Genomic DNA, 12,124 nt, shown 5'->3' with positions numbered 1-12,124 from the left:
TAAATGAGAAGATTGAACTTGTCCCTTGATTTGAAAAATGATATGTGAACATATTTTGTTTTAAATAAGGTAAAATGAAAGTCTTGAAATGACCCTTCTCGTGAAAATGAGATTGTAGCCTATATGATTAAAAGTTTGATAAATATGAAGGTTGAATTTGTCCCTCGATGTCCTTTGATGCGTAACATAATATGTGAACCTATTTGGTTTTAAATTTGGTAACAGAAAGTAATGGCATGACCCTTATTGCAAAAACGAGATTTTAGCTTATATGCTTAAAGGTTTGACAATTTTTAAGTTTGACCATGTCCCTCGATGTCCCTTGACGCGAAACATGATATGTGAACCTATTTGGTTTCGTATTCGGTAAAATGAAGGTATTGGAATGTCCCTTGTTGCGAAAACGAGATTTTAGACTATATGGTTACAATTTTGATAAATATGAAGGTTGAACTTGTCCCTCAACTTCCCTTGATTTAAAACTTGATATTTGGACATATTTGATTTTAAATTCGGTAATATAAAAGTATTGGAATGACCCATGTCGCGAAAATTTGATTTTGGTATATATGCCTACAAGTTTGATAAATGAGAAGTTTGAACTTGTCCCTTGATGCGAAACATGAGGCGAAAATGAGATTTTAGCCTATATGGTTTGAAGTTTGATAAAGGTTGAACTTGTCCCTCGATGTCCCTTGATGCAAAATATGATATATGAAACTATTTGGTTTTGTATTCGGTAAAATGAAAGTGTATTGGAATGACCCTTGTCACAAAAATGAGATTTTAGCCTATATGGTTAGAAGTTTGATAAATATGAAGGATGAATTTGTCCCTCGATGTCCTTTGATGCGTAACATAATATTGAACCTATTTGGTTTTAAATTATGTAAATAGAAAGTAATGAGATGATCCTTGCTGCGAAAACGAAATTTTAGCTAATATCGTTACAAGTTTGATAAATATGAAGGTTGAACCCTCGATGACCCTTGATGCAAAACATGATATGTGAACCTATTTGGTTTCATATTCGGTAAAATGAAAGTATTGGAATGTTCATTGTCGCGAAAACGAGATTTTAGCCTATATGGTTAGAAGTTTGATAAATATGAAGGTTGAACTTGTCCCTCTATATCCCTTTATGCGAAACATGATATTTGAACCTATTTTGTTTTTAAATTTGGTAAATTGAACACATGTTTTTTCTCTTCTATCATATTGTTTCTCGATGACTCTTGTCGCAAAAATGAGGTTTTAGCATTTATGGTTACGAAAATGATAAATGAGAAGGTTGAACTTGTACCTCGATGTCCCTTGATGCGAAATATGATTTTTAAGCTGAGTTTGTTTGGATTTTGCTAAACTGGAAGTATGAAAATGTGGTTCAATGATCCTCAAACCGAAAATGATTTTAGTTTAATATAAATTTGATAAATAGGAAAGTTAATATTTTGTTTCGATGACAGTTGACGCTAAAATGTGATATTTGATTAAATGGGAAGAAATACGAAGCTTCTTGATTAATGGATCAATCGTTAAATATGCAGTTCTCTCAAGGTTAGTCTTGTAACACTTGTAAATTTAATTTCTTTAATCACCACAAGATCTCTCTTTATTCATCTTTTACCATTTGTTTTAGTTTTTTTAGATATTGAATTTTGTCGTCAAAGTATAATCTCTTTCGTATGTTTTGTTTATTTTTTTTATCGATTGTCTTTTGAGTTTATAACTTTGGAGTTTTTTTCTTTTTATTTTATTGAGTTATGTCTTCTGTTTGCCGCGAAAAACAGATTTTAGCTTAAATGGTTTCATGTTTGATAAATTGGAAGTTTGAACTTGTCCCTCGGTAAATATAAAGTATTGGGATGACCCTTGTCACAAAAACGAGATTTTAGCCTATATGGTTACAAAGTTTGATAAATGGGAAGTTTGAAATTGTCTCTTGATGTCGCTTGATGTGAAACATGATATATGAACCTATTTGTTTTTGTATTTGGTAAAATGAAAGTATTGGAATGACCCTTGTCGCAAAAAAGAGAATGGTTACAAGTTTGATAAATGAGAAGATTGAACTTGTCCCTTGATTTGAAAAATGATATGTGAACCTATTTTGTTTTAAATAAGGTAAAATGAAAGTCTTGAAATGACCCTTCTCGTGAAAATGAGATTGTAGCCTATATGATTAAAAGTTTGATAAATATGAAGGTTGAATTTGTCCCTCGATGTCCTTTGATGCGTAACATAATATGTGAACCTGTTTGGTTTTAAATTTGGTAACAGAAAGTAATGGCATGACCCTTATTGCAAAAACGAGATTTTAGCTTATATGCTTAAAGGTTTGACAATTTTTAAGTTTGACCATGTCCCTCGATGTCCCTTGACGCGAAACATGATATGTGAACCTATTTGGTTTCGTATTCGGTAAAATGAAGGTATTGGAATGTCCCTTGTTGCGAAAACGAGATTTTAGACTATATGGTTACAATTTTGATAAATATGAAGGTTGAACTTGTCCCTCAACTTCCCTTGATTTAAAACTTGATATTTGGACATATTTGATTTTAAATTCGGTAATATAAAAGTATTGGAATGACCCATGTCGCGAAAATTTGATTTTGGTATATATGCCTACAAGTTTGATAAATGAGAAGTTTGAACTTGTCCCTTGATGCGAAACATGAGGCGAAAATGAGATTTTAGCCTATATGGTTTGAAGTTTGATAAAGGTTGAACTTGTCCCTCGATGTCCCTTGATGCAAAATATGATATATGAAACTATTTGGTTTTGTATTCGGTAAAATGAAAGTGTATTGGAATGACCCTTGTCACAAAAATGAGATTTTAGCGTATATGGTTAGAAGTTTGATAAATATGAAGGTTGAATTTGTCCCTCGATGTCCTTTGATGCGTAACATAATATTGAACATATTTGGTTTTAAATTATGTAAATAGAAAGTAATGAGATGATCCTTGCTGCGAAAACGAAATTTTAGCTAATATCGTTACAAGTTTGATAAATATGAAGGTTGAACCCTCGATGGCCCTTGATGCAAAACATGATATGTGAACCTATTTGGTTTCATATTCGGTAAAATGAAAGTATTGGAATGTTCATTGTCGCGAAAACGAGATTTTAGCCTATATGGTTAGAAGTTTGATAAATATGAAGGTTGAACTTGTCCCTCTATATCCCTTTATGCGAAACATGATATTTGAACCTATTTTGTTTTTAAATTTGGTAAATTGAACACATGTTTTTTCTCTCCTATCATATTGTTTCTCGATGACTCTTGTCGCAAAAATGAGGTTTTAGCATTTATGGTTACGAAAATGATAAATGAGAAGGTTGAACTTGTACCTCGATGTCCCTTGATGCGAAATATGATTTTTAAGCTGAGTTTGTTTGGATTTTGCTAAACTGGAAGTATGAAAATGTGGTTCAATGATCCTCAAACCGAAAATGATTTTAGTTTAATATAAATTTGATAAATAGGAAAGTTAATATTTTGTTTCGATGACAGTTGACGCTAAAATGTGATATTTGATTAAATGGGAAGAAATACGAAGCTTCTTGATTAATGGATCAATCGTTAAATATGCAGTTCTCTCAAGGTTAGTCTTGTAACACTTGTAAATTTAATTTCTTTAATCACCACAACATCTCTCTTTATTCATCTTTTACCATTTGTTTTAGTTTTTTTAGATATTGAATTTTGTCGTCAAAGTATAATCTCTTTCGTATGTTTTGTTTATTTTTTTTATCGATTGTCTTTTGAGTTTATAACTTTGGAGTTTTTTTCTTTTTATTTTATTGAGTTATGTCTTCTGTTTGCCGCGAAAAACAGATTTTAGCTTAAATGGTTTCATGTTTGATAAATTGGATGTTTGAACTTGTCCCTCGGTAAATATAAAGTATTGGGATGACCCTTGTCACAAAAACGAGATTTTAGCCTATATGGTTACAAAGTTTGATAAATGGGAAGTTTGAAATTATCTCTTGATGTCGCTTGATGTGAAACATGATATGTGAACCTATTTGTTTTTGTATTTGGTAAAATGAAAGTATTGGAATGACCCTTGTCGCAAAAAAGAGAATGGTTACAAGTTTGATAAATGAGAAGATTGAACTTGTCCCTTGATTTGAAAAATGATATGTGAACCTATTTTGTTTTAAATAAGGTAAAATGAAAGTCTTGAAATGACCCTTCTCGTGAAAATGAGATTGTAGCCTATATGATTAAAAGTTTGATAAATATGAAGGTTGAATTTGTCCCTCGATGTCCTTTGATGCGTAACATAATATGTGAACCTATTTGGTTTTAAATTTGGTAACAGAAAGTAATGGCATGACCCTTATTGCAAAAACGAGATTTTAGCTTATATGCTTAAAGGTTTGACAATTTTTAAGTTTGACCATGTCCCTCGATGTCCCTTGACGCGAAACATGATATGTGAACCTATTTGGTTTCGTATTCGGTAAAATGAAGGTATTGGAATGTCCCTTGTTGCGAAAACGAGATTTTAGACTATATGGTTACAATTTTGATAAATATGAAGGTTGAACTTGTCCCTCAACTTCCCTTGATTTAAAACTTGATATTTGGACATATTTGATTTTAAATTCGGTAATATAAAAGTATTGGAATGACCCATGTCGCGAAAATTTGATTTTGGTATATATGCCTACAAGTTTGATAAATGAGAAGTTTGAACTTGTCCCTTGATGCGAAACATGAGGCGAAAATGAGATTTTAGCCTATATGGTTTGAAGTTTGATAAAGGTTGAACTTGTCCCTCGATGTCCCTTGATGCAAAATATGATATATGAAACTATTTGGTTTTGTATTCGGTAAAATGAAAGTGTATTGGAATGACCCTTGTCACAAAAATGAGATTTTAGCGTATATGGTTAGAAGTTTGATAAATATGAAGGTTAAATTTGTCCCTCGATGTCCTTTGATGCGTAACATAATATTGAACATATTTGGTTTTAAATTATGTAAATAGAAAGTAATGAGATGATCCTTGCTGCGAAAACGAAATTTTAGCTAATATCGTTACAAGTTTGATAAATATGAAGGTTGAACCCTCGATGGCCCTTGATGCAAAACATGATATGTGAACCTATTTGGTTTCATATTCGGTAAAATGAAAGTATTGGAATGTTCATTGTCGCGAAAACGAGATTTTAGCCTATATGGTTAGAAGTTTGATAAATATGAAGGTTGAACTTGTCCCTCTATATCCCTTTATGCGAAACATGATATTTGAACCTATTTTGTTTTTAAATTTGGTAAATTGAACACATGTTTTTTCTCTCCTATCATATTGTTTCTCGATGACTCTTGTCGCAAAAATGAGGTTTTAGCATTTATGGTTACGAAAATGATAAATGAGAAGGTTGAACTTGTACCTCGATGTCCCTTGATGCGAAATATGATTTTTAAGCTGAGTTTGTTTGGATTTTGCTAAACTGGAAGTATGAAAATGTGGTTCAATGATCCTCAAACCGAAAATGATTTTAGTTTAATATAAATTTGATAAATAGGAAAGTTAATATTTTGTTTCGATGACAGTTGACGCTAAAATGTGATATTTGATTAAATGGGAAGAAATACGAAGCTTCTTGATTAATGGATCAATCGTTAAATATGCAGTTCTCTCAAGGTTAGTCTTGTAACACTTGTAAATTTAATTTCTTTAATCACCACAACATCTCTCTTTATTCATCTTTTACCATTTGTTTTAGTTTTTTTAGATATTGAATTTTGTCGTCAAAGTATAATCTCTTCCGTATGTTTTGTTTATTTTTTTTATCGATTGTCTTTTGAGTTTATAACTTTGGAGTTTTTTTCTTTTTATTTTATTGAGTTATGTCTTCTGTTTGCCGCGAAAAACAGATTTTAGCTTAAATGGTTTCATGTTTGATAAATTGGATGTTTGAACTTGTCCCTCGGTAAATATAAAGTATTGGGATGACCCTTGTCACAAAAACGAGATTTTAGCCTATATGGTTACAAAGTTTGATAAATGGGAAGTTTGAAATTATCTCTTGATGTCGCTTGATGTGAAACATGATATGTGAACCTATTTGTTTTTGTATTTGGTAAAATGAAAGTATTGGAATGACCCTTGTCGCAAAAAAGAGAATGGTTACAAGTTTGATAAATGAGAAGATTGAACTTGTCCCTTGATTTGAAAAATGATATGTGAACCTATTTTGTTTTAAATAAGGTAAAATGAAAGTCTTGAAATGACCCTTGTCGTGAAAATGAGATTGTAGCCTATATGATTAAAAGTTTGATAAATATGAAGGTTGAATTTGTCCCTCGATGTCCTTTGATGCGTAACATAATATGTGAACCTATTTGGTTTTAAATTTGGTAACAGAAAGTAATGGCATGACCCTTATTGCAAAAACGAGATTTTAGCTTATATGCTTAAAGGTTTGACAATTTTTAAGTTTGACCATGTCCCTCGATGTCCCTTGACGCGAAACATGATATGTGAACCTATTTGGTTTCGTATTCGGTAAAATGAAGGTATTGGAATGTCCCTTGTTGCGAAAACAAGATTTTAGACTATATGGTTACAATTTTGATAAATATGAAGGTTGAACTTGTCCCTCAACTTCCCTTGATTTAAAACTTGATATTTGGACATATTTGATTTTAAATTCGGTAATATAAAAGTATTGGAATGACCCATGTCGCGAAAATTTGATTTTGGTATATATGCCTACAAGTTTGATAAATGAGAAGTTTGAACTTGTCCCTTGATGCGAAACATGAGGCGAAAATGAGATTTTAGCCTATATGGTTTGAAGTTTGATAAAGGTTGAACTTGTCCCTCGATGTCCCTTGATGCAAAATATGATATATGAAACTATTTGGTTTTGTATTCGGTAAAATGAAAGTGTATTGGAATGACCCTTGTCACAAAAATGAGATTTTAGCGTATATGGTTAGAAGTTTGATAAATATGAAGGTTGAATTTGTCCCTCGATGTCCTTTGATGCGTAACATAATATTGAACATATTTGGTTTTAAATTATGTAAATAGAAAGTAATGAGATGATCCTTGCTGCGAAAACGAAATTTTAGCTAATATCGTTACAAGTTTGATAAATATGAAGGTTGAACCCTCGATGGCCCTTGATGCAAAACATGATATGTGAACCTATTTGGTTTCATATTCGGTAAAATGAAAGTATTGGAATGTTCATTGTCGCGAAAACGAGATTTTAGCCTATATGGTTAGAAGTTTGATAAATATGAAGGTTGAACTTGTCCCTCTATATCCCTTTATGCGAAACATGATATTTGAACCTATTTTGTTTTTAAATTTGGTAAATTGAACACATGTTTTTTCTCTCCTATCATATTGTTTCTCGATGACTCTTGTCGCAAAAATGAGGTTTTAGCATTTATGGTTACGAAAATGATAAATGAGAAGGTTGAACTTGTACCTCGATGTCCCTTGATGCGAAATATGATTTTTAAGCTGAGTTTGTTTGGATTTTGCTAAACTGGAAGTATGAAAATGTGGTTCAATGATCCTCAAACCGAAAATGATTTTAGTTTAATATAAATTTGATAAATAGGGAAGTTAATATTTTGTTTCGATGACAGTTGACGCTAAAATGTGATATTTGATTAAATGGGAAGAAATACGAAGCTTCTTGATTAATGGATCAATCGTTAAATATGCAGTTCTCTCAAGGTTAGTCTTGTAACACTTGTAAATTTAATTTCTTTAATCACCACAACATCTCTCTTTATTCATCTTTTACCATTTGTTTTAGTTTTTTTAGATATTGAATTTTGTCGTCAAAGTATAATCTCTTTCGTATGTTTTGTTTATTTTTTTTATCGATTGTCTTTTGAGTTTATAACTTTGGAGTTTTTTTCTTTTTATTTTATTGAGTTATGTCTTCTGTTTGCCGCGAAAAACAGATTTTAGCTTAAATGGTTTCATGTTTGATAAATTGGAAGTTTGAACTTGTCCCTCGGTAAATATAAAGTATTGGGATGACCCTTGTCACAAAAACGAGATTTTAGCCTATATGGTTACAAAGTTTGATAAATGGGAAGTTTGAAATTATCTCTTGATGTCGCTTGATGTGAAACATGATATGTGAACCTATTTGTTTTTGTATTTGGTAAAATGAAAGTATTGGAATGACCCTTGTCGCAAAAAAGAGAATGGTTACAAGTTTGATAAATGAGAAGATTGAACTTGTCCCTTGATTTGAAAAATGATATGTGAACCTATTTTGTTTTAAATAAGGTAAAATGAAAGTCTTGAAATGACCCTTCTCGTGAAAATGAGATTGTAGCCTATATGATTAAAAGTTTGATAAATATGAAGGTTGAATTTGTCCCTCGATGTCCTTTGATGCGTAACATAATATGTGAACCTACTTGGTTTTAAATTTGGTAACAGAAAGTAATGGCATGACCCTTATTGCAAAAACGAGATTTTAACTTATATGCTTAAAGGTTTGACAATTTTTAAGTTTGACCATGTCCCTCGATGTCCCTTGACGCGAAACATGATATGTGAACCTATTTGGTTTCGTATTCGGTAAAATGAAGGTATTGGAATGTCCCTTGTTGCGAAAACGAGATTTTAGACTATATGGTTACAATTTTGATAAATATGAAGGTTGAACTTGTCCCTCAACTTCCCTTGATTTAAAACTTGATATTTGGACATATTTGATTTTAAATTCGGTAATATAAAAGTATTGGAATGACCCATGTCGCGAAAATTTGATTTTGGTATATATGCCTACAAGTTTGATAAATGAGAAGTTTGAACTTGTCCCTTGATGCGAAACATGAGGCGAAAATGAGATTTTAGCCTATATGGTTTGAAGTTTGATAAAGGTTGAACTTGTCCCTCGATGTCCCTTGATGCAAAATATGATATATGAAACTATTTGGTTTTGTATTCGGTAAAATGAAAGTGTATTGGAATGACCCTTGTCACAAAAATGAGATTTTAGCGTATATGGTTAGAAGTTTGATAAATATGAAGGTTGAATTTGTCCCTCGATGTCCTTTGATGCGTAACATAATATTGAACATATTTGGTTTTAAATTATGTAAATAGAAAGTAATGAGATGATCCTTGCTGCGAAAAGGAAATTTTAGCTAATATCGTTACAAGTTTGATAAATATGAAGGTTGAACCCTCGATGGCCCTTGATGCAAAATATGATATGTGAACCTATTTGGTTTCATATTCGGTAAAATGAAAGTATTGGAATGTTCATTGTCGCGAAAACGAGATTTTAGCCTATATGGTTAGAAGTTTGATAAATATGAAGGTTGAACTTGTCCCTCTATATCCCTTTATGCGAAACATGATATTTGAACCTATTTTGTTTTTAAATTTGGTAAATTGAACACATGTTTTTTCTCTCCTATCATATTGTTTCTCGATGACTCTTGTCGCAAAAATGAGGTTTTAGCATTTATGGTTACGAAAATGACAAATGAGAAGGTTGAACTTGTACCTCGATGTCCCTTGATGCAAAATATGATTTTTAAGTTGAGTTTGTTTGGAGTTTGCTAAACTGGAAGTATGAAAATGTGGTTCAATGATCCTCAAACCGAAAATGATTTTAGTTTAATATAAATTTGATAAATAGGGAAGTTAATATTTTGTTTCGATGACAGTTGACGCTAAAATGTGATATTTGATTAAATGGGAAGAAATACGAAGCTTCTTGATTAATGGATCAATCGTTAAATATGCAGTTCTCTCAAGGTTAGTCTTGTAACACTTGTAAATTTAATTTCTTTAATCACCACAACATCTCTCTTTATTCATCTTTTACCATTTGTTTTAGTTTTTTTAGATATTGAATTTTGTCGTCAAAGTATAATCTCTTTCGTATGTTTTGTTTATTTTTTTTATCGATTGTCTTTTGAGTTTATAACTTTGGAGTTTTTTTCTTTTTATTTTATTGAGTTATGTCTTCTGTTTGCCGCGAAAAACAGATTTTAGCTTAAATGGTTTCATGTTTGATAAATTGGAAGTTTGAACTTGTCCCTCGGTAAATATAAAGTATTGGGATGACCCTTGTCACAAAAACGAGATTTTAGCCTATATGGTTACAAAGTTTGATAAATGGGAAGTTTGAAATTATCTCTTGATGTCGCTTGATGTGAAACATGATATGTGAACCTATTTGTTTTTGTATTTGGTAAAATGAAAGTATTGGAATGACCCTTGTCGCAAAAAAGAGAATGGTTACAAGTTTGATAAATGAGAAGATTGAACTTGTCCCTTGATTTGAAAAATGATATGTGAACCTATTTTGTTTTAAATAAGGTAAAATGAAAGTCTTGAAATGACCCTTCTCGTGAAAATGAGATTGTAGCCTATATGATTAAAAGTTTGATAAATATGAAGGTTGAATTTGTCCCTCGATGTCCTTTGATGCGTAACATAATATGTGAACCTATTTGGTTTTAAATTTGGTAACAGAAAGTAATGGCATGACCCTTATTGCAAAAACGAGATTTTAACTTATATGCTTAAAGGTTTGACAATTTTTAAGTTTGACCATGTCCCTCGATGTCCCTTGACGCGAAACATGATATGTGAACCTATTTGGTTTCGTATTCGGTAAAATGAAGGTATTGGAATGTCCCTTGTTGCGAAAACGAGATTTTAGACTATATGGTTACAATTTTGATAAATATGAAGGTTGAACTTGTCCCTCAACTTCCCTTGATTTAAAACTTGATATTTGGACATATTTGATTTTAAATTCGGTAATATAAAAGTATTGGAATGACCCATGTCGCGAAAATTTGATTTTGGTATATATGCCTACAAGTTTGATAAATGAGAAGTTTGAACTTGTCCCTTGATGCGAAACATGAGGCGAAAATGAGATTTTAGCCTATATGGTTTGAAGTTTGATAAAGGTTGAACTTGTCCCTCGATGTCCCTTGATGCAAAATATGATATATGAAACTATTTGGTTTTGTATTCGGTAAAATGAAAGTGTATTGGAATGACCCTTGTCACAAAAATGAGATTTTAGCGTATATGGTTAGAAGTTTGATAAATATGAAGGTTGAATTTGTCCCTCGATGTCCTTTGATGCGTAACATAATATTGAACATATTTGGTTTTAAATTATGTAAATAGAAAGTAATGAGATGATCCTTGCTGCGAAAAGGAAATTTTAGCTAATATCGTTACAAGTTTGATAAATATGAAGGTTGAACCCTCGATGGCCCTTGATGCAAAATATGATATGTGAACCTATTTGGTTTCATATTCGGTAAAATGAAAGTATTGGAATGTTCATTGTCGCGAAAACGAGATTTTAGCCTATATGGTTAGAAGTTTGATAAATATGAAGGTTGAACTTGTCCCTCTATATCCCTTTATGCGAAACATGATATTTGAACCTATTTTGTTTTTAAATTTGGTAAATTGAACACATGTTTTTTCTCTCCTATCATATTGTTTCTCGATGACTCTTGTCGCAAAAATGAGGTTTTAGCATTTATGGTTACGAAAATGACAAATGAGAAGGTTGAACTTGTACCTCGATGTCCCTTGATGCAAAATATGATTTTTAAGTTGAGTTTGTTTGGAGTTTGCTAAACTGGAAGTATGAAAATGTGGTTCAATGATCCTCAAACCGAAAATGATTTTAGTTTAATATAAATTTGATAAATAGGAAAGTTAATATTTTGTTTCGATGACAGTTGACGCGAAAATGTGATATTTGATTAAATGGGAAGAAATACGAAGCTTCTTGATTGATGGATCAATCGTTAAATAAGCAGTTCTCTCAAGGTTAGTCGTGTAACACTTGTAAATTTAATTTCTTTAATCACCACAACATCTCTCTTTATTCATCTTTTACCATTTGTTTTAGTTTTTTTAGATATTGAATTTTGTCGTCAAAGTATAATCTCTTTCGTATGTTTTGTTTATTTTTTTTATCGATTGTCTTTTGAGTTTATAACTTTGGAGTTTTTTTCTTTTTATTTTATTGAGTTATGTCTTCTGTTTGCCGCGAAAAACAGATTTTAGCTTAAATGGTTTCATGTTTGATAAATTGGAAGTTTGAATTTGTCCCTCGGTA

General features: G+C 31.4%; 1 long non-coding RNA gene across 1 annotated transcript in view; it reads left to right on the top strand.

Annotated features, from left to right (window-relative positions):
* Positions 1 to 11,901, top strand: part of LOC146946881 (uncharacterized) — a 113,427-nt gene extending 101,526 nt beyond the window's left edge. Inside the window, exon 4 of the long non-coding RNA XR_015026843.1 lies at positions 11,742 to 11,901. This is a non-coding gene — a long non-coding RNA (uncharacterized LOC146946881). The remainder of the gene's footprint in view (positions 1 to 11,741) is intronic.
* Positions 11,902 to 12,124: the final 223 nt, after the last annotated feature.

The sequence above is a fragment of the Medicago sativa genome, chromosome 2, assembly GCF_051527215.1.
Source record: "Medicago sativa cultivar Bolivia chromosome 2, Bolivia_mono, whole genome shotgun sequence".
Classification (NCBI taxonomy): domain Eukaryota; kingdom Viridiplantae; phylum Streptophyta; class Magnoliopsida; order Fabales; family Fabaceae; genus Medicago; species Medicago sativa.
This window is presented reverse-complemented; position numbering and strand designations above follow the sequence as displayed.